At 45.1% G+C, this 23,901-nt stretch overlaps 1 protein-coding gene across 3 annotated transcripts in view; it reads right to left on the bottom strand.

Moving 5' to 3' along the window:
* Positions 1–23,901, bottom strand: part of LOC135911930 (cholecystokinin receptor type A-like) — a 463,919-nt gene that overhangs the window by 136,761 nt on the left and 303,257 nt on the right. For 2 of the 3 annotated variants that reach the window (XM_065444271.1, XM_065444276.1), the window contains exon 1: positions 3,473–3,629. The exons of the other annotated variant lie outside the window; for it this stretch is intronic. The gene's annotated coding sequence lies outside the window, so the exon portion shown is untranslated. Of the gene's footprint in view, positions 1–3,472; positions 3,630–23,901 lie in introns of those variants that run through there. 3 annotated transcript variants of the gene reach the window in all.

Raw genomic sequence — 23,901 nt, 5'->3', positions numbered from 1 at the left:
AAAAAACATCTGAATAAAGAAGTGTTGGAGTAATCATCTCCAACGGGCGCACTCGCAATCCTCTGTCGATTGGCGCACGTTCCGTAAAACGCGGGAATTGAAATCTCCGTTTTTCCTAACATAAATCAAGTCCACAGCAAGCAGAGCCTATTCATACGCTTCACCCCCACCTCCCCAAATGTTTTGTACTATTCCCACGTAAATCCCAGGCACAATCCCCATTTTTATTGACTGCCACCCCGTTCCGATAATATGACCTTACTCCAAATGCGTTTCGCAACAGTTTTCTATTACACGTGATCAGTAATTACCCCCATTTTTCCTGACCTTTTTACGTCATCTCACTGAGTTCTGTTAAAAATTATCCCCGCTTCTATCGAACTGATATTAAATGTAGTAGCAGCTTCCGAAAATGTTTGCAAGACGCTTTTAAAAAGCAAGGCAAGAAATCTTATCAAGGTAAAATTTTAGCTTGCCTAGTTTTACGTGGTGAAGATATCTTGATACGAAATTAACTAGATGATGTGTTTTATTTCTGTTTTCACCCTTGAGTTTGGCGGTATACTCTAGACAAAGTCCAATTCGCTGATTGGCCCGCACATCTGCCACGTCCATTCTGACTGGCTTGAAACGGCACCATTGGACGACGATCTAGTTTAGAATAATACCCTGTGTCTCAAAATTTTATTACGCAGTAGCCCTTCTCTCTGCGAATTCAAAACTGCCGTGAGTTGAGTTCATTTATTTTAGAACATACATAGAATTTCACATAAGGAGTGGAGAGGAGGAAGAAAGCTGCATTCAGACTGCTAGGAATATGAAAACAAGATTGAAAAAAAAGTTTGACAGGCGACGCAACCTGTATGTAGTTGACAGCGATGACCGACAGTATCTTGAGCCTGTGTTTAGCGAGAAAGGGTGTGATCTCGTGGACGGTATGAAACAAATGGTTTATTGCAAGCGCCACGCCGGAGCAATATTAAGTCCACAAAAACTAGTTGTTAAATCGCCTTCCAAATTTTGTCATCATTTATTATCATCGTCATCATACTCACCTCATACCGGGAAAACACGGAGAAGGCGGGAGATGTAACTTCAAGACGATGAGCAGAACGAGAACAAGGTGAAAGCCAGAGTCAACGTTTCGACAAGTTGACGGGTCTTTTTTGAAACAAAGGCCTTCAAGGCCTTGAAAAAGACAAGTCGACTTGTCGGAACTTTGGCTCCGGCTTTCACCTTGTTCTCGTTCTGCTCATTATCTCATACCCAATGGCACACGGCCAGCCCCAGGGGCTCATACCCAGAGTCATCACATACCTAATAGCTCGAGCCGCACATGTTTGTTTCAACATCCGGTAACCCCAGGAACACATACACTGTCGCTCATATCGAGTCGCTCAAACGTAGCGGCAAATAACCTGTTACCCCGCAAATCTTCTATTTAGCCTGCACTGTTACGTCATCAGCCCACGTAAGGCGCTAGAAGCGCACATATCGCATATGGGAAAGTAGGAGCGACTCCAGAGGAAAGCCTTCGTCTTTAAAACAAAGCGCCTAATTACCGAGTTCAATTGACACCGCGAAATAGATGAGGTTTCATTTTCCTCCCACGTGTAAGCGTCTGCAGATGGAACATACGTCACGAGAATGTCAGGCGTTCGTTGATTTCAAATCATAACGTTATGACGAATACATGTGGGTGCCGAGACTTCTTGCGCTTGTTATATGTCACGAAGGTCACGCTAAAAGGCTTACGTGGGCGGTAGAAGCATAGATGCACCGATTCGTTTACCAATATCATAGTGACTACGTGCTTCAGATCTCATTAAAGGCCATCATGAAGGTGAGCCTTAGTATCAAAGTAAAAAGTGGCATCTATTCCTCGCTTGAATTTCTGCGACATGCTTATTTATGGCTCGTGGCCATCAATTGCCTCGCTGATTACCTGATTGTTGTAGTAACTTCGTGCTAAAAACCTTCACGGAAGACTGGAGCTTGAGGTAAGGCTGTTTATTAGGTGCTACTTCATGTTTTGCTAGATTAACGATGTATGTGGTGTAGTTAGTGTGCCTTCTCAGTTCACTTTAGTGCAGGCGAGTTATTCGCATTATGCTCGCGTTTCCATTCGTCACTGTTGCTTTTGGGTGCCATATTACTCTCTCAGAAATTGCACGTGCTAAGACGTGGCTCCTGAACATACAAATAGCAGAATCCATTTTCAGAGCAACTGTAATATTACGGGAGAAGAAACCGGCTTTCAACAGATTTCAACGGCGACGCTAGTACGCATAGACACAACGTTCGTGCAAGCGTCAGGATATATTCACTGCTCAACCTCCGTTATGACGCCGACTGAGAGATACGTCAGGGTGCGTTTATTGGTTGTTTTTTTTTGCTTGTTTCTTTTTTGTGCTTCTTTAGTCAAGCTAACTGAGCGTAGGATGAGAGCCGCATTTGTTGAAAATGCGAAAATATTACAGTACTTTGAAGCCATATGAGCACATAAAATGGTAGCGGAGGGTAAGCAATGTTCTGCTAAAAATGTATCTCTATAAAGCTGATTTGACGCACCGTAGCGGTCGACTCATGCGCACGGTGAGCATGTATGCTGGCGTAGGCTGCTTCAGGCGACGTCAATGCAAGGCAATGGTAAGTGTGTGTCGTTAGAGTGTCGGCTACAAAGATGCCGATTTTACAGCTACGGAATGGGGCAGCTGTCTCTCACCGCGCGGCATTTTTTTGCCGTAGAACGCAATTGCACACAATTGTTAACATCGTGACCTCGCACATTTTCCTTCGAGCGCACGTGATATATAGATGCAGCCGATTTCGTGGTTGGAGCCGGATTCTCCACTCTTAATTTTTTGGGGACTGTGGAGTTTATTGCGTAATATAGCAAACGCGGGACTTAAATTGAACAGTAATATATTCATCATGAAAACACGTGGTTTGGCATCACCAGATAAGCTATGTTTCAATTTATTGTTCGGCATTTTTTAGCATTCTCTACGGAATTAAACAAAAAGTTACCCGCTGGTATATCCCCAAGCGAGAACGCTCGCACGCGTCCAGTGCCCTCTCTGTTCCATATTTTGACTATGTTAACACACGTGTACAAACCATCACGTTGGACGCACTATAACGCTCAACGGAAACCGGCACTCTGTGCGAAGCAGGTCTCAACTCGGCTGGACACCGAACTCCTCGTATATCTCTGCAGCGTTTGTTGCACTGCATCCTTCCTCGTTTCGTGAGTAGAATCTCAATGACGTGCACAAGCAATGTGCGGAAAAGCTCCCGTAGAAAACGGATCAATATTTCTCGGGCGTTGACTCCAGTGATGACGAGGATCATGACGTCACCGGAGTTGATTTCGTCAGTTCCGCTTTCGTTGAAAAAACGAAAGAAGCGAAAGTGCAAGACGTGGAATCTACACGTTTATTTAGTACTGTGGAATACTGTGAAAAAATACCTTTCAACAAAAACGTCGCCTTCTCTCCCTTCCGCCACCTGTATAACGGCACTCGGTGGTCGTCCGAAGGCCTCTTGAATGGGGAAATAATCCCAACACCACGCATTTCATGGACAGATGCCTCAGGTAATCTTCAGAATTATTTCCAATGGACAAATACCTGCAGCGGTTAACGCAAAACATGAGAACCTGAACATGAATTCCACAGAAAGCAAACAAAAAGCAGCCACGACCGGAGGCTGCCGATCCTGCCAGAGGCAGAGCAAGCTCAGAGCCGTCTGGCCACAAGACAGTGGATTGAAGAGGCTCATTGAAGATGCGCCACATTGACAGGCATAAACGAGAAGAGTTTTAACAGGGGGGCCTGATTATTATTAGTCATATCATAAGAAGCCAACAAGCAATGACACCAATGAAAACATGGGGGAAAGTACTGTAATTACTAATTGAAGTAAAGAAATGACAAACTCAGTGAAAAGAAAGTGGATGAAAAAACAACACACCGCAGTTGGGGAGCGATCCCACGCTTTCGCATTACGTGAATGATGCTCTACGACTTGAATTACTGCGGCGCCATCTTCCCATGCTATTTCTTGGGTATTTATGTTTTACTACTATCACGTCTTCTCCCGTCTTCGATTCCACATCTTAGTATCGCACGCGTAGTGCGAAGACGTGCGACCACAATAAGTTGTTTTTTCATCCACTCTCATTTCCAGTTCCTTATCACTTCCTTATTTCAATTATTAGATACAAGTAATTTGCCTTATGTTTTCCTTGGTGTCATTCCTTGTTGGGTTCTTACGATACTGCCTGACATAGTACCCCAACTGCATCTTCAGTATCGACGCATTACAAGCATTGGTATACGGTGTTGTGCGTTGCGGCACAAAAATTCAAGTGCATGCGTCACGAAGCCATGAATTCCTTTATCAAAAAAAGAGCTCGATTATCTCTGTTCGCTTTGAAAGGGCACCCCTCTAGGTAATCAGTGTGACCACAAAAGTGTCTGCGTGTGGTTTTCCATATTTGCCGAGCAATGTACTTTTGTCTTCTGGCGTTTTGGGAAATATAAGTACACCTATACGAGAACTGGAAATCAGTCTGTAGTTGAAAGTTAGGGCTGTATGCTTGTATACTTTGCCTTTATGTGTCCTTATGATTCTACCTGCGCTACAAGAAAGTAGAAGACACCACATATACAAGCCCATGTAGTGACCCTCCTCGATTAAAGTGCTTAATAAAAAAATAACCCTTCAGTGAGTATGCGTATGGGTCCTAATGGTCTTCATAGACTTGCCACGACCGCTCTAACGTGGTATTAACCACACAGAGCCAGCGGTGATCTCTAGGCGACCGAAAAAAGAGAACAAGTAATGGGGAAAAAACAAGTAATATTACGAAACAACAGGTTCGAATGAGAATGTTAAAGTAAATCATAGACTCGTGAGCGCGTAGGCTTTCGCCTTCATCCTCTGTAGCGTATGCTAAAGTGCCTGCCAACTTTTTCGGTTAGCTTCCGGGGGTTGCTTGGTAAAACCGCATATAACGCTACAAGTATGTAAAAAACGCATAACACAAATGTTGCTACAAATTTGCCACGATGCTACCCACGTGCCTTAGCTTTTGTTAAGGTCTCGTTTGGTGAACCGTTACGTTATTAGTCACTTGTGACGCGCACATAGGGCACCATTGTTGCGCCTTGCATGACGTGATTGGAGGTAAATTGAAGGTCCCACTCGGCGTTAGAGGCATAGCTCGGCAATGCACTTTTCGATCCAAGCGGGAATGGTCGTTTTTGAGAGAGCTCACTCAGACATTTTAGGTACAATCGTTCAAACTCAATTTTGTGCTGATCGCGAGTTATATCTCACAAGCGTGCAAGTTGTTGCAGAAATTAGACGTTTCCTAGGCTATGGCGACCCTGCATTCGATACGTATGGTCCATGAATGGCCTGAGGAGGGAGGGGGGGCGGGAGGACTCGGACAGCAAGAGGGATGCCGATGCCTGACCCCCACCTTTGACCACGGCAGGCTCGGTACCAATAGGGAGCGAGCACCATTGCAAGGTTAGACCGCAGGACTTTCACTGCCCGTATCGTAAGGTAGGCATAAAAGCTATGTAACGCCTAATAAATGTCGCTTGTGCATCTGGTTTCGTTATTTATGTGCCCTAGTGCCCATGCATTCTCAGCAGCTCGCACAAGACGTTTTTTGTACTCCACTGCGGCGGCGTCCGCTTCGATGCAGCCTAGCCAATGTCTTAAAGCAAAGCTTTCTTTGCGAACCATCCTGACCGTGCCTGCCGCCTGCTTCTCCTGCTGCTCGTGCGTCATCGCCAAATACCTCACACTATGCTTCGGGACGGTGGTGCCATCTAGGAGCGATGGCTTGCACTACTTTGCCCGCAGCAGTAGAATGTACCGGGTAGCAGCCGGCCTGCGCATGCGGGTTGTTGGCAGCTGGTGGAGAGGGCGAAGGGGCCAGGCGGCGGAGAGCCGCGATGAGACGGGACCGACGGCACCGGAGGAGGTGGCCTCACATTGCGCATGCGTTGCGCTGCCTGGCAAAGGCGTGGGCGGTCGCACCTGCGCCTCCAAGGGGAGGTCGGGTGCTCGTAAGAAATTGCACAGAAAGCCAGCCTGCCTCTTTCAACCAATACAACTCTGGTTGCGTTCAAAGGAGCATTGAATTGCAAAGCTTCTCGTTCGGGCCGCCTTTTAGCTCGAAGACATGTGCGCGTGAACACTGCCTCGTAAGCTTCGCTGTAAACAGATCCCTACAAGGCACGTTGCATCTGCTGCCTGTTTTTCCTCTGCAAATAAGAGTGGCGGCTGAATGAGTAAAGTATTGATCGAATCATGTGCCATATGCCGTGCTTGCTATCAGTGACGTGCGAGAGTGGCAGTTCAACTTGGCCTGTGAAACGGTCCGTGAATCTTCTCGCGTACTTATTGCTGCCGCGCAGAATTGACGCACGCCTGCTGGTGATACAGTTATTGCATTTCTGTGACTTACGCGTTATGCTTCTTCATGAGTGTCAGAGTACAGAAACGCTCTTTTAAGGGTAAGCCTTTAGTGGCTAATGAGTGTCCGTGTACAGTCCGTGGTGGACGCAGGAAAGCGATGATCAATCACAGCCCATGGGATGCCCTTGCATCCCATGGTCGCGGCCCCGGCGGCGTCCGTTCGCAGAACAGTTCAGACAACAGAAGGAGAGCGAGTCAAAGATAGACTTTCGCCTATCGCAGTTTAGCTCAGCAAAATTCCCATAGATTTTGGCACCCGAGCGATGATCACCCGTCTTTGTGCTAAGCAATGAGGAAAACAAAATAATTTACCACACCAAGAGACGTAGCTATTTCGGAAATATTATTCAACAATGGCTAGAATAAGGAAACTAGTGCAATAATTGGTTCACTGAATGTAGAGTACAACCCGGCACCGCAGTAATAAAGAGAGCGAAAAAAACATGTGAGTACGATGTGTTCTGATATGTACACGTGGGTAGGGGAGAATGACACCAGCATGAGGTAGCCTGTGTGTATATAAATTCGAAAATTGGGACATACGTTGCTCAGTGCACAATGCTGCACAGCGTTGCCTGGTGTGTTATATATATATATATATATATATATATATATATATATATATATATATATATATATATACATTCCTGGCGCGCAAGAATTGGTCGTTTTGAAGTGCAGCATTTCATTTGTAATTACTTGTTTATAAAAAAAGCAGCACTGAGTTAGGGTGCTATTTCGTTGTTTGTTTCCTCTGCATGCGTTTGTACAAAAAAAAAAGACCTCCACAAGAGACCAAAACTCATCGGGGCGAGTGTAGTACTTGCATTGCACACTTGCAGACATTTGTAGTCATAACAGACTTCCCAGCGATGCAATTATGCCGGCGCAGCCCCGTTTCGTATAGCTTCTAGGTCGGAAATGATTACAGGCGTAAATTCGTTAAAACTTGTCTTCACATATATACATGAAATATGTTGCAGTAAATCCACAGAATCGTATGTAAGACATGCGCACATTCAGTAATGAGTCCATCTGTATAGGTCAATATGGAACCGCGCTAAAGCAGTGAACCGTACATCGGTTTGCATAAACTCAGCTTTGTGTTATAAGCACATGGGCACGCTGCTTTCACGGTAGAATTATAGAACGTTTTAATTATCGTGTTTGTCACCAGAACGCGCGATTCAGATTAGTGGTTCAGAAAACACGTGCTAAGGCGACCTTTGGTGAAGTTTGCACAAAACAGGGGCAGTGAGCAAAGTAGGGACCCTCTGTCTTTTATGCATTTCAGCGACAATTCACGGTGAAGCTGGCGCGCTGCACAATAACAGAATGAAGCGCATAGATAACGGAACCGTTTTGGTATCTATGAACGGGTGACATGAGGCACTCTCGCAAATTGCGTAATACAATGAACAGTCCAGTACTGTCGTGCACACTACATGCACAGCGTGTGCATGAATAGCGTGTTACTTTTCGACCAGCCAACACTCCCTGCTGCGACGTTATCGGGAGGGGATTAGTGCCCAAAACAACGCGAAGAACACTCCCTTGTCCATACGTCCCGCTTTCAGGAGGCATCGCCCAGCGAAGTGCTGTTTGTAGCAAAACTGGCTTGGAAGCAATGACGTCAATACATCCAGGGTTGCGGGCTTCGGCTGCTTCTCACAGTAAACACGGCAAAGTGGTATGCATGCTGCAGCCCGGTTTCCAGGCCGCGAAGACGTGATTTGCCGTCAGCGAGCCGCTCCTCCTAGTCACGGCAGGTTTAGCTGTTCGATCGTAGCTACGTGACGTGCCACCGGAGCACGTGCCTAGGCCGCGCGTGGACCGGACTGCTGGAGCGAGGCGTCTACGACCGCGCAAACAGTAGCAGCCACACTTGAGGAGCTGCATGGGCTCATAGCGCTCGTTGTTAAGAGACAGCCACAAATAGAGAGCTCTGCGCATAACGCACGCGAGTGTTTCGACAAAGCACAACGAAATGGTGCGAAGGACAGAGAGAGGAAGGCCTGCTCAGAGATGGAGGGGCGTTGATACAAGCAGCGCGAACTTAAATTGGCGCGACGGTCGGCGACGCCGGCAAACGGAGGGAAAACATCCGGCGGTCCATGGTTCGTTAGGAGCCTCGTTCTGGGCTTCGTCTAAGCTTTCGCTCCAATTGGCGCCAGATTTATGCGGAGCGGGCATGGTTGGACAGACGCATTTTGCTTGATGCGTGCTACAGCTAGCAGGTGTCGCTTACGCGAGCTGACCCCTTTGCTTATGCGATAGTGTCTTAGCATTTTTGCTGCTTTTGTCGATTTGCGCATTCGTTGCGTGTGTTCGCGAGAAACACTTCGGCTTTTAGACCATTCCGGCTTCATTTTTTCCCGACTCAACCTACGCTAAATTTACTACGTTATTATAATGAGCGGTGATAAATTTAACTCTAGATGTCCTCTAAGAATGCCTTACATGCGGGAATGCTGTCGAATTTATGGAGTCTTTACGATATCCCTCTTCCCCTATACTGAACAGAGATATGAAGCCAAACTTGTAAAACGATAATCCTAGCATGAAAGAAAATGATTGACATGATTTGCAAAATATGCGTCTTCTGCGTGTTTACTTGATCGTTGATTTATTTAAGGCCCATTTGTTTGTAACATCACTTGCGATTCATTCGATAAGTTCATGACGCCTTCCGATTTCTTCACGGAAACATTGAAAAACTGCTCATTTACGGTGCTGTAGCTTACTGCGAATTTCGGACGTACTTCTGGTTAACCTCCTTGCCTTTACTTTCTTCTTTTTTTCTGTCTCTCTTACATTCATAGGAAATGACAAAAATTCGAGCTAAATCAATACAAATATACGTATGAGCTCGGTCTCGTTAATAAGGCAACAGGTTGAGAACATGTTCGTCGAAACTGTACTGCACGCAAACAATGCTTAGCAGAAAAGACGAAATGAAAATATGATGGGATAAAACCAAACCTAACGGGGAGAAAATTAAAAAGAAAATCCTTTTCCGAAGTTGCGCCATTCTGTCTCAAGTTCCACGCGTCATGAAATGCATTAGGTATGGCTGTCAAAACTTTAAATAAATGGTCATGCAATGACATTTGTTTCTCTGAGAAAAACCAACAGGAAAAAAAAGTGAAAACGAGCTTTCTTTGCTTGCCATGCCTACAAGGCTTAGTCAGTGGTCTGATAGGACGTAAGCGGTACGTACACTGAGCACCATTATAAAAGGGAACATGAAAATTGTCTTCGAAGCAATTTTTTGTCTTTGTGCACATTTGTAACGAGAGGGAGTTTTGCGACGGTATAGAACAACCTATCAAATCACAGCGGGTCAGACGCTGACTTGCACTTTGGCGAGAATCGCTGTTTGAACAGTTACCGAATCTTCACTGTCATTACAACGGAAAACGCACCCAGCATCGTCTCACAGCTGTCTTGTCGTGAGACTTTTGTGAACCAATTTTTAACCCTTTGTTCCTGTTTAAGCACTGACGAAAGCTACACAAGATCAACGTCTGTTCAAGCGGCTATAGTGTGGTGCGGCCTCTCATGCATTGATTAAATCTGGTACAAAAATTGCCACTGGTGTTCTTATTCACCAATACTCTCGATTAAGTCAAGCAAATTTGCCTTCCCGTTTGCAACCCTGGATCCGTGGCTCTCGCGTGTGTGTTCCCGAGATCTGTGCTTCGAACGCAGCTTCACCGAGGGAAGTCATTCGTGCTTTTACTAGAACGTTTAAACAACTGCTAAAGCTGCTCGGGAACGCAAAGGTCTGCGCGGTTAAGTCGCGTTTGTGTATGAGCAAGTGTGTGTGCATGTGTTTGTGAACACTAGATCGGTTGTCACTACATTCTTTACTCAATACTTCGACTGAAACGTTGTCGAATTTCGAGGAAGATCTGTAATCCAAGAGCAGCGGCCGGTGCTGTCTACAAGCACCGTCTTCTTGAACATGGATAACCAACATTTATGCTTAAGCAACTAGGTAAGATTCTTTTCTTTCTGAAATTCCTCCATCGTTTTTCTTAGTTAATTTATTTCATAGCCTACTCCTGTATCTATTTTGACACTTGAATAGAAATCTGGGGTTTAACATGGCGAAAGCACGATTTGAGTATGAGTTATGCCGTATTGGGGGACTCCGCAGTAATCTTGACCACCACGAGATCGTCAACGAGCCCCAAAATGCGAGGGACAAGAGCGTTTTCGCATTTCTCCTCCATCAATATACGGCTGCCGCGGCCGGGATTTGATCCCGCTACCTCGTGCGTAGCAGCGCAACATCATAGCCGCTAAGCCACCGTGGCGGGTAATGTCTATTTTAAGTAAACAAGTGTTAACAAGGCTTAGGAAGCCTCGAATAAATTATGCTTAGCATTAATTTTTCTGTCGTTTCAGTCGTCTTTAGACTCCGTTCAACAAAGCTTTGATGCAAAATTGCAAGTTTTTACATAAATTTAACGTTAGATCAGTGAATTGCAGTTTTGTTCCATTCCCCATGCTTTTTTTGCTAGCAGTTGTGATGACGTATGCATTTCTTATCTTTTCCATTACTGTACGTGTGCTATTTCTTCTTGATTGCTTCCTAGAAACAAGCATTCATTCAACGCACAACCACTTGCACGCGTCGAGAAAAAGACGTCGCAGCGAACAAGAGCACAATTTGGCCATGAAAGCGGACCCTAGAGCAGGGGTCAACTCTCGTCAAGCGGATTATAGAGACGCCGGAGGATGGAGGCATCGAGTTTCGTCCTTGAATCCGACCCGGCTTTATTGGACAAGGAGGGTCCCCTGACGAGACGTCAGTGGGTGTTTTTGGTTTTTCTCAGTTGCAGACGGACCTCTGTCTCGCTCTGTCGCCTTCTTAATCTTGTGTGGGTGCCACCCGCCTGGCCGCAAGCTTCGGGCGCTGAGCCTTCAGTAGGATGTATTTCGTAGACTCTTGGGACGTGCGCGAAATTTCGCTCAAAGGACGTGTTTCTACGCAAATTAGAAAAAAAAAGAAGAAACAAGAAGCGCGCATCGGGACCGAAAGGAAGCAGATAGATTGGGCGCCGTCACAACGAAGACTATTGCGAAACCATGCCTTACACTGGCGAGATTCTCAAAGCTCCAACGCATCGCTTCAAAGCTACCGAACGATGACAATGATGAAGATGCTTGCTGATGGCGTCCCCTTTTAAACGGGTGGTAACAAATGGTTACTTGGCATGCGTGTGATATTTAGGTTTCCTTTTCAAGTGTCTGCTGCATTTTTTCATTTTGCCTATTCCGGCCTTGTAAACTGCCGCCCTACATTTTCCTTAACTGTTTGAACAAAGCACCAATTGCTCCCTGCTTATGTCGACCTCTGACAAATTAACGCTCCCATTAGCTTTCAAGCCCAGGCTGTGGGCGTTCCTTGCGGTTTGGACGGGGTAAGTATCGTTGCATCCATTACAATGCGGCTGTGTCATGCCCGAGTACGTTCTGCAGCGGACTCGTGCGATCCACCGCCACTGGGTGTTCTCTGCGCTCCTGCAGCACATTCGAAGGCATGCACAAAAGTAGGCGTATGCAGGCGCGAGCAGGACAGAGCTCAAACGGCACCAGCCGCGTGTTTTGGCCGAGTAATCACCGCATCGCCTGACATAGAAAACAAACGTTTGGCAGCCGTAACATTAGTTGATTGCGGCGTATTACGTATTTATGCTTTTGGTAGTAAAAGGACACTTACGAACCATGGTAATATTCTGAAGCGAAACGTACGCCGCAGGTTGCGAAGAGAAATTCTTTTATGATATTTCATTGTTAGAGATGGTTATCGCGCATAATTTTATAATATAGAATTGTGAGAGTATGGAAAATGATGCATAAGTACATCACTTGACATAATTACTCAATGTCCGTCGGCTCACAGATTGTAGTTTCGACCATGTATTCGCCGGTGACATCACTGGTGGCTTCACTGGTGGACTCCCCTGTGTTATCGCTGACAGCAATGCGCTCTAGTGGAGCAACCCAGGTGCTCTATGCCTTGGGGTTACTCAACTACACATTGGTTCATCGCTACTCTAGGGGCTCTGAATGCCACAGTGCTTACTATGTGGAGTTTTGATAACATATGTGCGCTACAATGAAGTCCATGGCCACTAGTCGAGATGCTCTTTTAGACTGCAATCCTTCTGGATTGGCCCACGAAAACAGGCAGGCACCAAGCGGAAAAAACAATGCTTGAAAAAAATTCAAGAAGGGTTTGCAATAAAATTTACAGTCTGCGCGTCGTTTCTACATTTGATCTTATACTGCCGAAGACAGCAATAGGTATAGTCAATATAGGTTTTGTGTGCCGTATGCTACTGCTGTTGTTCTACGCGAATTCTTGGCAAACACACAATGCTTTGTTTTTGACAGCGAAAGCTGTATATGACTAACCTTCCGTAGTTTTTTCGGCGTCCGGTGGCACATTCGGACTTCGCGATTTCTAACAAACCCGTACGGGTGCAGTGCGACGGCGCAGATGTCAAAATGCGGCACAGATTAGAACGCTCGCCGTGAACAGTGGCGTGACGTCAAGGCTATCGCAGTATATAAGCAGGAGAGGTATCGGCACAAAAAATGCCTGCGTTATCGGTTGGGCGGTCACGTATAGTTCGTACACACGAAGAACAACATGCGTACGAGGAGCACTGGAGGGAACAGCAAGGAGAATATAAACAGCGCAGGCGAAGAATGTTCCCGCGGTGCTGAAACAAAACGACAATCGCGAACCCCGGCACCTCCGGAAGAGCAAGGACGCCAGAGTCGCAACGCTAAAGATTACTACCATAACACTCTGCGAAGATGGAATGGCAGCCAGAGCACTTTGCTTTTCGTTTGAGAGCTTTGAATGACGTCAGCTTTCGCTGCCATTCCATCTGCACAGAGTGTAATGGTTGTCATTCTTTTTCATTGGCATGTAACCTTTTTTTCGGGAACTGCTGCTCTATTTTATCTGTTTTCATTATTTTATTTTTATGCCAACGATGGCAGTGGTTTAGATCATCGACAATTCGCAAGAAATCGTTCGCATATTATTTGCAACGAAAAAGTGGAATACTTGGGATCCCCTTATTATTCTGACTATACGAATATTATCATCACATGAATTTCTCTCGGTAATATGTAGAAAGAGCATGGATGATGTATAAAGAAAGACTGGTATATAAAATATTAAAAATATAACTGCGCAAATCTCCCTCGTATTTCGTGCTATCCACGAAAGAGTAATATACGGTACCTCGGGCCTCGACGTCTGGAAATGTGGCCTTCGCCGCACTTCCGTTCCATTTGTGCGCAATACACGGCGGGGAGATGCTCCACACATCCCTGCTTTTTCCGACATGGGGCAGACCCGACGCCACTATGCTCCGGGGTACTAGCGAGTGCATCATCTCAGCAAGACCGACTCTGTGCCGAATTACTGCGCGGATATCCACTGAAATATGCAGCAACGACTGATTTAGCTTTCTTTGCTCCGTTTCGCTTGAACAGAGCTTCCGTGCGCTCTTTCTTTCTTTCTTTCTTTCTTTCTTTCTTTCTTTCTTTCTTTCTTTCTTTCTTTCTTTCTTTCTTTCTTTCTTTCTTCCTTTCTTTCTTTCTTTCTTTCTTTCTTTCTTTCTTTCTTTCTTTCGTTGATTCAGCCACGCCCGGTTCCTCGACTTCATTATGCTGCAAGGCCCGGTGTCGCGTCGGACGAAAACCTCCTTCCAGCTCAAGCGACCATGCAAGATGGCCGATATCCTGCGCAAGTTAGGCGCCCATCTAGTTTGACGGAAGCCGGGGGCATGTAGCCTGCCCTCGTGGAAGCTATAGGAACTAGGAGCGAAATCACTCGGCTCGTTCTGTAAGGCGATTGTCACGAAAAGTCGCTCAGCGGAAATCGGCTGCTGATCATTTGATTTTCCGACATCAAGTCGCAGGATAAATAGAGAATGAAGCGAGAAGTACCCTTTGATCCAGAAGCTATTGTGACTGTAAGTACTCTGAGCTGCAATTGTACGTGCATGAATCGGCAATGACAGCCTACCTTATTATTGCAGGATGGCAGTGAATACAGCATAGAACGTACAGTTTCACGTTGCCCTGCCAAGTGCAAGCGACTGTGGTATATATATATATATATATATATATATATATATATATATATATATATATATATATATATATATATATATATATATATATATATATATATATATATAAATGATTTGGCTAACAGCGTGCAGATAGAACTTGGACAACAAAAGAAGGAAAACAACAACACGGCGTATACCTAACATTTGCTCTGTTACAGCTGCTCTAAAGAAGCAGCAGCTCTTCGCATGCGCTATGATTATTGGAGTAGCCGTTTCGGCTCTTTCGTGGTATTTAAACAGACAAAAACAAAAAGCACGCAATACATTTGCATACGTATAACCATCGGCGTGGCAATGATAAGCACCTGATCGTAGGCTTACTTCGACGATGATACTAAGGTGCAGTTGTACAAAAACTAGAATAACTTTAGCTATTACAGTGCACATAAACCTGTTATCAATTGAATTCACCTGTTATTCCCTCAATTGTGAAAAAGACGTTGCAAGGAACACAGAAATATAGTAAGAGGTCTCATATTAATCATTATATAGGTAAGGAATTTTCTCTTAGCGCGTGTATCATAAAAAATATTGCTATAAGGTGAACAGCATCAGATAACTTATCATACGCTAAAATCATAGTAAGTACAACGACAATAAAATAATAAATATAACATTACACGGCGTATTTGTCGATGCTACTCCTGGATACTTGCCTTGGATTTTTCCGGTCTTAGTTTTGCCCTGAAGCATATTGGTTGCATCAAGTATTTAAGGGTAGCTGAATATTCGGTCATAAGCTACACACTGTCTTTTCTGGTTTTGAGTGACATAAGGCTGTCTCCTAGTCTTCCAGTACACAACGTCATGTGACTGGAAATCATAAACTGTAAGCTACAGAGGAGTTCGTTAGCCTACAATGCATTTTCAACCCTGATATGCGAACCCAAATCAAATGTGACCACACTAATCTTCATTCGCCAAATTTGTTTGTTTTTAAAGAACAGTTGCCTGTGAATGTGGGAGGATCAGCCTTGCACATGCGCCGGTGTCCTCGTTTCTACGAAGTCCTTGCGAGGCAGACCATCGGTGGATTCTTGTCCGAGCTTTGAGGGCAACGCAACAGAATAGACATGCACAAACCGATTTACCTTCAATTGGCGTTCATTGTGGTGAGCGTGATACCGCTCGGAGATTGTGCGCGGCGATCGTAACCGGCTTTGGTTACGTTTCTGTGGTCTGGCATCTCTTTTTTGTTTTACTTTCGTCACGTATTACCACTTACCGCCTCCCCGTTCCCTTGTGTGGGGTATAAAACCGCTATGTAGATTCTCAATTACCTCCCTAGTTTACTCGTTTCTGTCCTATCTAATTCATTTATATAGTACACGCAATCGCGTGAGCGGGGTATGAACTGGTACTGAATGTCTTCACATCTAAGTAAGCCGCTATAACGACAGCGCACTAAAAAGTATGAAAATATACCTGCGAAGAAGGGTCTCGCAGCCCAGCTGCAGAAGGAACCTTCGACCACACCGGTGTTATGTGTTGTCTATCGCGGGAAAAGAAAGTCGGGATCTTTATTGCGCGCATAGACGTTCTAATCAATGCAGGAAAGAAAGAAGAATAAAACGGAGCTGCGAGAATCAAACGCAAAGGAGGCAGGTGGCCCCAGAAAGAATCGATCTCGCTTTACCCCGCAGGCTTGCCTGGACAGCCGCAGCAATCACTTCTCGCACTCACCTCATCCATTCACCCATGCCCTGCGGTTGCTCCATTACCCCTTTCGTCTTTTTTTATTCCTCGTATGCTTCCGATAATGCTGTATATTGTTCTTTTTCGTTCGGCTCGCGAGCGTATCTGTTCACTGGAGTGGTCAGTCGGATCTCGTTGCCACGACGCCGAAGAAAAAGTGCTAGCGAGATGACTAGCGGCGTACCTCATGAACGTTACGTAACGGCACGCATTGTCTGAACCGAACTCTTGCCGGTGGCGGTCAATCACCAGCAGGCCAGACGCCACCAACCTCAGAGCAAACAGCCGAACCCATTGTGGTGTTCCTCTAGCGCTAAGGAGCGTGTCGATTTGCTGACTTTCTGTAGTTCCACGTGGTCGCGTTCTACGTAACTAGGCTATTTATATTGCTTTTTTCGTTAGATGTGTCCATAGGGGAAACACAATCATACAAGCAGTGTATGAACACTTAAATTGCATAAACACATATGTTGAACACATAAATTCGGGAAGTGACTCCTGTTTGTTTCAACAATTACATTTAGACATAGTTCGATAATATTACCTCAAAACGTTTAATGCTGCTGCCCTAGCGCATGCTAAGTTCTTTCCTCAAAGCTTACAAGCATAGCGGTAGGCATTGCTACTGACCCTTCAGAAACCGAGGAAAGTGGGGCATCAAAGTATTTTCTGCTATTCTGTAGTGCATGCTTCATCGTAATCTTTCAGGCTTTCTACCTATCTTGTTAGCAGAATTCTACCTCGAATTCCAACCCCCTGTAATATAAGTACACCAATAGTACCACAGTGGTCAACGGATTCTTTGTCTATGTGCTTTTCCCTCGCTTTTTATGGTGGCTGGTAGGTTTTGCGAGCTTCAAATTATTAGTGCCCTCTCATTATTCTTTGATCAGGTTGGTTAGAATGTGCTTAGAATAAGTGCCTATTCCTGAGTAAAGCGCCAGATTTGGTGACTAAGGCATTCGTAATTCTCCTCGGATATCATCGGATAATACCTTAATATCTTCGGATACAAATGCCACTGAGTAAATTTTGTGCCCGGCCCTAGGAAACTACACAGATTTTCAGCATCTATCACATCTTTGGAAGTGTTGCAAACGGAAATAGCTGAAGTCGGCATCACACACCGCTCCTAAAATTTTTGTTACACCCTATCAGTCTGGCACCTTCACCAAATTGTTCCCTTTGTGCAGAAGATATTTATAATTTCTTTATCGCTTGACAACTATTGAGCAATTTGCGGAAGGAAACCTGAGAATATTGATCAGCCTTCTTGGATTACATGTTCCAAATTCGCTATCCTAGGGAGCCTCAACTCTTGGGCACAGCGACGGGAAGGTTTTCGCTGCCATCCAGGATTTTCTTGTGGGGTCAATGCGATAAAAAGCTTAAGATTTCGTATTCTTTCCATCTAAACGAGTTCGATTTGTTTTATTTCAACTTTTGTTATAATACTTCATTTTCTTAAAGATCAATACTTAACGGGTACCTCTTTATACTAGCCTGCCTATTTTCAAGATTAGTTGTAATTCTTACGTGTACCTTGTCTTTTGTTTCATTTCTAGAACTACCCGGTCTTTGGCCAAGGCTCTAGGGTGGATACGTGCAAGTAACTTCAAGACTGTGCCTCCACATCTACAACAAAGGTTACCTATCTTTTCATTTCGCATCCTCTCGCAGAGATAGTGACTATCTTGCTGAATGATTTAATTGCAGCAGTTTCTATAACTGTCATTTAAATACATAACTGCAGTTCGAAAGCAAGCGAATCACGGTTACATAAAATATCCGAATCCGAATAAGCAAGAGCAGTTACTACACGTTCGGGAAGTTTATCCCCCTACATGCAATGCAACGGTGGTAAATCTGACCTTCACGGACCTAAGTCTGCTTCCCGAAGTCAGAGCGCCCGCATCTCGCACCAGCACAGCTGCATAATCTATCCACTCTAATCCCGCAGGACGCGATATTTTTAATCCGGTGTGTATTAACCAGAAACTCACGCTCCGCAGCTCCGCAGAGCATATGTGACTTAGGCAATGTGCTAGATACGTACTCGAACCACGTGATTCCTGCTCTGAGGTGCGTGTTGTTTTGGAATTATTTCCCCTATATAAATGTTCAATGTTGCCATACTTTTAACACATGCACTTTTTGTGGCTACGCTCCTATGTGCTAACTTATTTCGAGGGGATAATCTGCAACACAGCGTCTGCAACACACGCTTTAAATTTGAATCAGTGCCCACAAACTTGCTCAGTGCAATTGGCTCTTAACTGCATCGCAAGCTGGAGAGCAGATATTGCGACAGCAGCCATCTTCTTTAGGACAACTTCAACTTTCCCACGCGCACGCCTACACTTTGTTAAAACGGGCTATTGCCTCCACTGTTTCCCAAGATACATCCACTGACGCCACCGATCTCATATTCTGCACGTCGTCCAATGATCTGCACAAGCTGCCAGGCACGAATGTGGCGTGATACCACAGTATTTAACGAGTCCAGCTCGTCCACATTGCCAAAGTGACATAAGCTTGATTCCCAGTGGGGTTGGTGGAGAATGCTTTATTTTTCATAGTTAAAAGGGAAAAGAAGTTGCAGAAGTGGAGTTACGGTGACGGCGTAATGCAGAACACAGACGGATACAGCAGTCACAGCATCGAGCTGCTAACTTTAGTGTAAATTTCTAACTTTCAAATTACCACACAGCAAATGCGTCTAGAGATTTTTCAACAGGACCCACTGATATGAAGTTTCATCAATTTTGCCTGTTGATTTAGAGTAAAATAGAACTGTGGGGTATGATATCCTGTATGGAACCTCCATGTTATTTTTTTATTCTACTTTAATCACAGACGTGGAGCATGGACTTCCATGACATTTCCTGTCTCGTGCTTCCATGCCGCCACGCATCATTGACCCGCCGAGGTTGCGTAGTGGCTATGGTGTTGGGCTGTCAAGCATGAGGTCGCGGGATTGAATCCCGGCCACGGCGGTCGCATTTAGATGCGGGCAAAATGCAAAAAAAAGCAAAACACCCATGTACTTAGATTTAGGCGCACGTGAAAGAACCACAGGTGGTTTCCAGAGTCCCCCACTACGGCGTGCCTCATAATTAGATCGTGGTTTTTGGCACGTAAAACCCCGTAATTTAATTAACATTTTTTTTTTGCATCCTTCACATGAGCCACTTCCTCAGTAAATAGGGAGGCAGCCCCTAATCGCATTGTGCAGGTTTTTCTGCTCGATATGAGTGTCGAGGTGACGAAATTAAGGCGTCGTGTACCTCATGTTCTAGTGCTGGCACTGACGGTAAACCAAGCTATCCCTCATAAGTTTGCTTACACACAAGCCCTTCGGAATGGGTTTACGCCTTTTAGATTGCATATACATCATATCCCTCCGAGGCCCAGCGATGTAACATTTCTTCAATATATTAAAAACTGTAAAGCTGGACGCAGTGGCCGAAGAAAGAGTCGCGAAAAGACGTTTTCCGCTGTGTACTGCGACCTCTGCTGCCATCTGGTGAATATGGTCGAAGCACGCTGTTTCCCGTCAAAGCAGGAACTTTCTGAATGGATTCAAGCAGAGCTTGCCTTGCGTGCTCATCGCCAAAGTAAATGAATTTACAGTAATCTGCATGACAATGTGTTCCTAATTACTTCTCTGTGTTTGCGATGGTTAAAGGAATATGCAGAAGCCAATATGTGAGCCTCGAGTGCAATAGTCACTCGCCATTAGAATCTGCAATCAGTCACGATTACAGTGAACAGAGAAGATGGCTAGTTATGTTTCCCGCACTAGCAACATTGTTTTGCCATATTTCCTGCTTAGTAAATAGTCCGCCTGCCTCCTGTGGTAGCCAAATGTCTCAACGTTTGTTGACTTCCCCGGTTGGCTGCAGAATGGAAGACTACACTACGGGAAGAGGTTTTCTCTTTCTACTGCACCTCAAAAGAGCAGCTATGCTTCGAAAAAGTGCATTCAACGTATGATATATATCTCCCAAAAGCGTAGAACTTAAAGTGTAAGTGTGTTTTACTCTAATTTAAAAAAAAGAATGAAAATAGTTTTTTCGGGGTATCTAATACATATGTTGATGCACCCCCCCCCCCCCCCCCCCACCGACAAACACAACTTTCAATTACCATGTGGGTGATGCAGTCTCACTTAAGGCCCAATGTCTATTATGTTTGGCATTGCCGGGCGCACTAGTCAAGATCAAAACACGATACAATTAGGTTTGATGGTGTTCTGCCGCCCAAAATAGCATAATATCTAAGTATAGGAAAGAAAAACGTGACACACAATATACATTCCAGGACTCAGAGAGATATTACGAATGACAGAGACTGTTGGTTAACTGAAACTGTCTTTTATAGGTACGTGCTTCAGACTTACCAAAATTGTGCGTTTTCTATCTCTCTCAAGGGAACACAATACTTTCCACGCCAAGCTCCCGTCTACTGCAAAGTGTTTACAAACTAACGTGTCCCACTGCTTTCCGTGACTCCTGTTGTCTGTTGATTCCAACTATACCAATAGGGCTTCTGCAACTGTTCTTCATTTCAGAGGAACCGAAGCGGCGTAGACTTATATGTAAATTAAGATGCACCACCTGCCCGCATTCTTCGTGTCACCTCGTCTTTGCATGTTCCCGTTGGCACGGGAAACATGAATTCGTGGCCCTTAAAGCTTACGCCATCCACAGAATGAACTTTCATGGCTTCCAGTGATTGGACTAATCACTCGCTGATAACCGTCGTTCAAGGTGTTTATCTCAAGGTGTTTATCTTCATCGAAGTTTCACGAAGGAAACACTGCACGAGATGCAGGAGGCTGTGCGCGGGATTTCCTCGCTTTTGCTGTGATGCTTGTGCATTGTAGTCTGCACGGACGGGATGCTGGACTTCCCGTCGGGACTGGTTTTATTACTTTGACCTAATATGTGTTTAGAATATTGACTTGTTGCTTTAGCTGCACGTGTTCGCGATCGCCAGGTACCTGCACCAAATGAAAGAAAGAAAGAAAGAAAGAAAGAAAGAAAGAAAGAAAGAAAGAAAGAAAGAAAGAAAGAAAGAAAGAAAGAAAGAAAGAAAGAAAGAAAGAAAGAAAGAAAGAAAGAAAGAAAGAAAGGAAGAAAGAAAGAGAACACCAGGGCAGTCTGCTGCTTATACATGCATGCTATGCTAGGGCTTCCATAGCCGACTGTGTGCTCCGCGCCTCGTACCCCGTCGATTTACATCTGTGCAGCCCGAGATGCTAATATCCGCTGCAGACAAGGAGAGAAAGGAGAGTAGTGCCTCGCATCCTTATATTGTGTTCACTCTGTTTCTTTCCTCTAGTGCAGACCCCTGCCCTAGCTTGAGCGTTAGCGTTTATATGATGCTTCCTCGCTGCAGGAGATTAGACGTACATGTTCGCTCGCCCGGCACATCGCTAATACGTGTATATTGCATCCGCGGTGGTCGCTTCTGTTTTCGGGCGTGATGTAACATTGCTTTATTATCATGCACCGCTTATTAGTTCCTGCAAACGAAGCTCAAAACTAAACGCGCTATTTTCGCCAACGGGTGCGTTAGGCGATCGCTGTGAGAACGTTTGTTTGATTGACCAAAGAAGTTAGTTTTAACGCAGGAGCGTTAAGAGCCTTGCGTCATGGAAAATATGGCGTCAGCGACGGCATCATTGCATAGGCACTGACGCCGGCGTCGTCAGAGACGTCCATATGAGAAAAATCCTCCCGCGTTATGCATCCCTAATCACGGAGATTCTCCGCGCGGCGCAGAGGCGTTACTGAACCAATCGAAATCGTAAAGAACGACTTAAACACAACCCAGAAAAATGATCGTGTCCGACTGTAACTTGAATATCCGAGAATATCCTTCTACTATCTCGTTGAGAGACACGATAGCCTACGACCACGAGTGAAACAAGTAATAGAGGGCTGCTGTGCCCCCCGTTGACCCGCCGGCAGACACGGGCGCTGACACGTGATTGACAGACGGCCGGGTCCCCGGCTTTGTCTACAGCACTCTATTGTTGTGAATTCGACAGGCTAACACGCCTTCGCTCATTGCCACACCTACACGCCTTACGCCCTCTCCCCTTTAGAAGAACCCCACTTATATATACCGTCGCCAGGAATGCATATGTCGCCTTGAAAAACACAGGTCCACTTGTGGAAACGTTGGCTATGATTGAAGTCACAAGCAACACAGCCCTTACAGCCCACATAGAATACGCCTGGAACATTGTGTTTTAAGGCAAATCTTTATCGTAACAAACACATTCGACGGTTGCTGTAGCGAATCCGCTAAAGAAATAAATGCGTCACAAGTGCAAAAAAATTCATGAGCCCTTCAACTCTGTGAAGAAGCACGAGCAGCGAAGCTGTGGTGTGCTTTACCTCAATCGACGCGTCTATGTATGTATAGGTATTATTATTATTATTATTATTATTATTATTATTATTATTTGTATTAGTAGTAGAAGTAGTAGTAGTATTAGGTCGCTTAGGCGAATATGACGTAACTACAACACACAACGCCCACTGGTGGTAGCAGTCAGCATAGGATGCATACCTGTGGCCGTTAAACCGAGCTTCGACGAGAACGACGATATGTGTTGACCTGGGCGCAGTCAAAGGAGTGTACGTGACAAAACACGTTTGAGCATACTTCGTGGTTAATTAGCTTAATGAAACTTCGCAGGACTAGAGTTTTACTCTAGCAGACAAACATCGGGTTGTCAGCTTCCCTGCCGTTGAAGCACGTGTATGGACAGCCAGACGGGAAATGCACAGTATTTACAACTGCACTGTGAACTACGTACTTAAGAAAACTAGATGAAACTCGGTATGATGTTAGCGTCGTCTTAGCTGCTATATTTCCTATAATTTCTTTCGGGATAGTTTTGAGCAAGAAATTACAGCCTTTTTCTCTAACCATACTCCCTTCGTAGACGGCAACGTATTGACAGCAGACAGGAATTTTTTAACGTTTACAACTTGACTGTGAACTAATTGTGACAAGTAAATGAAACTACGCGTAATGATAGAGTCGTCTTAGCAACCATATTTAGTATGAACTTCTCTAAGATATGTACATTTAATCGAGAGCTACAGAGCATTCGCGAGAAACTGGAGACTAAAGCTTTTTCGTGTCGACGCAACGCGTAGACGGACGGACATCGACCACCGCCGCAGGGCAGCTATATACAGCTTCGGTGTAAAACGAACTGAGCAAATGGCACTAACAGGAATGCTCGCTTGCCGAAAGTGCCTGCACGCTTTGCTTACCAAAAAATAGCGCCGCGTACAGCATGCCCGAGCTGCGTCGAACAGTCTATCCGGTTGTGTCCCGATAAATTTGATAGACGGCACCAAACGCTTTCTTCAATAGTTCCTCAAGTGACACTACGCTTGTATCAACGGTTTGCAGGGGCACCTACAGGTATTTCGAAGGATAAGGCTTGGGTTTCATAATGTGCCGAGTAGGGGGGGGGGGGGAGGGGGGCGTGTAAGTTTTGTTC

The sequence above is a fragment of the Dermacentor albipictus genome, chromosome 9 (genome assembly GCF_038994185.2).
Source record: "Dermacentor albipictus isolate Rhodes 1998 colony chromosome 9, USDA_Dalb.pri_finalv2, whole genome shotgun sequence".
In the NCBI taxonomy this organism is placed as follows: domain Eukaryota; kingdom Metazoa; phylum Arthropoda; class Arachnida; order Ixodida; family Ixodidae; genus Dermacentor; species Dermacentor albipictus.
Note: the sequence above shows the minus strand (reverse complement) of the source record. Positions and strands in the feature narration are given on the sequence as shown.